This window comes from Heterocephalus glaber, unplaced genomic scaffold (genome assembly GCF_053883595.1).
Source record: "Heterocephalus glaber isolate CG9 unplaced genomic scaffold, H.glaber_assembly_v1.0 deba00001497, whole genome shotgun sequence".
NCBI classification, from domain to species: Eukaryota; Metazoa; Chordata; class Mammalia; order Rodentia; family Bathyergidae; genus Heterocephalus; species Heterocephalus glaber.
Window position 1 is genome coordinate 50975844 of NW_028258320.1, and position 4826 is coordinate 50980669.

Consider the following 4826-nt stretch of genomic DNA (forward strand, 5'->3'; position numbering starts at 1 on the left):
CAGATGTAGTGGGGGACCTCAATACCCCACTATCACAAATAGACAGATCATCTAGACAAAAAATTAGTAAGAAAATTCTAGAACTGGACCAAGCTATTGAACAAATGGACTTAATAGATGTTTACAGAGTGTTCCACCCCACAAAATCTGAATACACATTCTTTTTGGCTGCACACGGGTCATTCTCCAGAATAGACCATATGCTAGCACATAGGTCATGTCTAAGTCAATGCAAAAGAATTGAAGTTATCCCCTGTATTTTATCCGACCATAATGCAATAACATTTTAGATCAATAACATAAGAAACCACAAAACCCCCACAAACACATGGAAACTGAATAACACCCTCTTGAACAACCAATGGGTCACAGAAGACATTAAAGAAGAAATTCAACAATTTCTACAAAGAAATGAAAATGCCACTACAACATACAGGAATCTATGGGACACAATGAAAGCAGTTCTACGTGGGAAGTTCATAGCAGTGCACACCCATATAAGGAAAACAGAGAAAACTCAGATAAATAACCTAATGCAGAACCTCAAGCTGCTAGAAAAAGAAGAGTATAACAAATCCAAAGCTCATACAAGAGAGGAAATTATAAAGATCAGAGCAGATATCAATGCAATGGAGACTAAGAGAACAATACAAAAAAATCAATGAATCAAAGAGTTGGTTTTTTTGAAAGAATAAATAAAATCGATAAACCTTTAGCCAAACTTATCAAAAAAAGGAAAGAAAAGGCACAAATACAAGCAATTAAGAATGAAAAAGGTGAAGTCACAAAAGACCCAATGCAAATCCAAAGAATCATCAGTACCTACTTTGAGAACCTGTACTCCAATAAAATAGAAAATACAGAAGAAATGGGCAGATTCCTAGATACATATGAATTGGCAAAGTTAAATGAAGAAGATATAGAAATTCTTAACACCCCCATTACAATGAGGGAAATTGAAAATGTAATAAAAAAATTTCGAATGAAGAAAAGCCCAGGTCCTGATGGCTTCACTGCTGAATTCTACAAGACATTTAAAGAAGATCTATTGCCATTACAATTTAAACTCATCAAGGAAATTGAAAGGAAAGCAATACTTCCAAATTCATTCTGGGAAGCAAGTGTTACTTTGATTCCAAAACCGGGGAAAGACACAACCCAAAAAGAGAAATACACGCCGATCTCCCTAATGAACATAGATGCAAAAATCCTCAACAAGATACTGGCAAACAGAATAGAGAGGGTTATCAAGAAGATCATACACCCTGATCAAGTTGGATTTATCCCAGGGATCCAAAGTTGGTTCAACATTCATAAATCAGTAAATGTAATACACTATATAAACAGAGTCAAGGACAAAAACCATATGATCATTTCAATAGATACAGAAAAGGCATTCAACAAAATCCAACACCCAACCTCTGAGCTGCTGCTACTCAGTCATCTCCTTTTACTGCTACATGGCCATCTGCTTTCCTCTGCTCTAGAGCTCCAAATGAGCCTGCTCTCTTGTAGGGCCCTTGCTGTGGGTGTGTGGGCATCTGTGTCCTGAATGCCTCTGTCCACACTGGTCTGATGACATAGTTGTCATTCTGTAGTCCCAGGCTAAGCACCAACTTTGTCTGTGAGATCCCCCATCTTCTGCTGCTGTCTTGCAGCCCCACATGCATGAACAGCTTCATGACACTGCTGAGCCATGCCTTCTATAGATAACTTAACTTCCTGCTCACCCTGCTGTCCTATGGCTGTGTCATTTCCAGCATTCTGCACATGCACTCAGACGAAGGGAGGTGGAAGGCCTCCTCCACCAGCTCCGTTCACTTCCTCGTGGTCTTAGTGTTCCACTCATCTGTGTTCTGTGCCTACATCAGCCCTGCCTCTGGCTACAGTCTGAAGAGAAAGAAAATGTCTGGAGTGCTCTATTTAGCACTGAACCCCTCATATACACTAAAATGTACCAATAAACTTAATGAAAAAAAAAGAAATCCCATCACCTTTGAGAAATGAATTGTTTTTCTTTCTTTTTTTTTGGCACCAGAGATCAAACTCGAGACCTTGTGCTTGTAAGGTAGGCAGTGGAACCACTGAGCTAAATACCTGGCCCAAGAAAATAGTTTATTAGTCTAAAGAAGGTGTTTGAACTGGATGCCACCACTTTTCAGAGGGTTGTCCTATGAAATTCAATTTCTCTTTCAGATTTACCAAGTACCTCCCATGTACTAATGGTTTGTATGTTAGTTCTCATTATGTAATTCTTAAACAACTCTGGGCACTATTATCATAATAATCCCACTGTAAGGATGAGTAAATTGAGGTTCAAGGAAGTGAAATCTTTATTCAAAAGTCACACAGCCAACAAGATATGCAAAAGTCAAGCCTGGTCTTCTGGTTCCAAATTTTACATGTAAAACACCACCTGGAACTGTGTCTTCTTTAATTCAGCCCTTTGAAGATTTGTGTTAGTGAACACAGGAGCCTGGCAACATAGCTACAGAAAAAAAAGACAAGTGACTAGGGCAGGAAACACTCTGAATTCCTGGGAAGTGTGGGGGCATTGGTCTCAGGAAAGGAAAGAAATTGAGAGGAAGGCTAGGACAATGAACATAGTCTTCCTGCTGTTGTTTTGTCCTGAGAATAAAAGGCCTCTGATCTTTGAACTTTCAGGGCTATCTACAATGCTAGGCCTAAGCATACATTATGAGCAGCCTTGGAAGAAAGGCTGGAGTCAGTGGGAAATATGTAAGTTTTTGATGAGACATGTCAAGAAGATAAAGAACCAGAAGCAGGCTTATGATAGGAAGACAAGGTGAGGAGCATCTCAGGGCAGGAACACAGCAACACACTAAAAGAATTGTGCATATACTCAATTAGAACTGTCCAATAAGCTGGGCATGGTGGCATATGTCTGTAATCTCAGCAATTGGGGGGTGAAGTAATAAGATTATCATGAGTTTGAGACTAGCCTAGGCTGCATAGTGAGTTTAAGGCTAGTCTGAACTACATAGCCAGAGCCTATGTTGAAAGAAAGAAAGAAAGATGAAAGAAAGATGAAAGAAAGAAACAGAGAGAGAGAGAGAGAGAGAGAGAGAGAGAGAGAAAGAAAGAAAGAAAGAGAGAAAGAAAGAAAGAAGAAAGAAAGAAAGAAAGAAAGAAAGAAAGAAAGAAAGAAAGAAAGAAACTGTAGTCTAGTCAAGTCACAATACTAAGAAATAGATTTCCTCTCCACCATTAAACACCAAAAAGCTAACAATATACATTTTGAAAAAAACCTCTTCTATTTGTCTTAGTAACTTTTATCTTTGCTGAGACAAAATACCTCACACTCAAAGTTCATGAAGGAAAGCTTTATTTAGCTCACAGTTTGTAGAGGTTTCAGTTCATAGTTGGCTGGCTCCAAAGAAGGGCAGCATGGCAGAGGGACATCCACAAAGAGAAAACATTTCACGGTGGGCATGACAGGCAGAAGCCAGTAAGCAGCAACCAACAAGCAACAGATTTTTTCTGTTCCTGTATATTATATCAAGGTGACCAGCCCATAGGATGGGTAGCACTCACATTCAGGGTGGGGCACCCTTAATCCTACCAAGAACTTTGTCAACCCAATCAGTGAACTAATTTAGTAATCACACACCCTTAATACCAGCATCACCCACTCTAGATCCCACCACCTCTGAAAAAGCCCCACCTATGACCAGATGAGGCTTTGGGACATCATCTAGACAAAGCATAACACTACACCCTGGACAAAAAACACTGAAGGAAAGTGAAACTTGAGACAGAAAATTAGCAATGAGTCCCACAAACTCTGCAGAGGCCTAAGGAGTTTTCAGGCTGCAGTGTAAGGAGAAAGAGCGTCAATGTTTTCAAATGAATCACCATGAAAATACACCATATCAAAGTCTGTGCAGTACAGATAAAAAAACATTTTGGGAAAATTTATGGCACTGCAAGAGTACACCAGACAATAAAAGATCTACATTTAAAAAACTCCTGATAAAAGAGCAAGTTGAAGTTACTGTGATTTAAAATACCAGATAAAGATATTATCCCAAAAGCAAACCACAGACCAATATCAATAAAATTTTTGTAAACTCAATGTAGTAATATACAAATGGATAATAGCTGATGGCCAAGAAGGATACTATATTAATGGATATAAGTTTGGTTTAATACTTAAAACTACCTAATGTAACTTGCACTACAAAAAATTGAATAAAAACTCCACAGGGTCATCCAAATAGACAAATGGAAAAGATCTGAAAAAAGTCCAACAAACATTTTTTTGATAAAAACACTCACAATAAGCTTAAAAAGAATCATAGAGTCAAAAATTCTGACTGGTAATCCTTGTAGCCCACAGTAGAATTTAATCCCTCAAGTGCAGGAGGTGAACAAAGCCCCAGAAAAAATATGAAGTGACAATTGGAAAGATGATCAAAGAGTCAGACCACAACACTAAAAATTCCATAACATAAACATAAACAAGTGCAGGGTATTCCCAACCTAATGACAATCTAGGGGATAGCTATTGTTTAAAAAACTTGAGCCATATAAAGTCCACATTAAAAGAACCTACATTTATAATTAAGCTAGCAGTTGGATTTGTTGAAATGAGTTAAAGGAATATCTGTGTTTAAGAGCATTGACTATATATGTCAGTTGTACAGCAATGTTCAAAGTCTTAGAAAAACATTAAAAAGAGATAAAATAATTCAGGTATTAGCTGGTGTGAACTATGATGTTCTTATACACACAGCACTGAACAGCATACCCAGGTGAGGTTTCAGCCACTGTCCTCAAGTTCAGAGCATGAGTCTAAAGAGGCC

The 4826-nt window shown here is 38.2% G+C and overlaps 1 pseudogene; it reads left to right on the forward strand.

Moving 5' to 3' along the window:
* Nucleotides 1–1366: 1366 nt before the first annotated feature.
* On the forward strand, nt 1367–2007 carry LOC110347879 (olfactory receptor 13A1-like; annotated as a pseudogene).
* Nucleotides 2008–4826: the final 2819 nt, after the last annotated feature.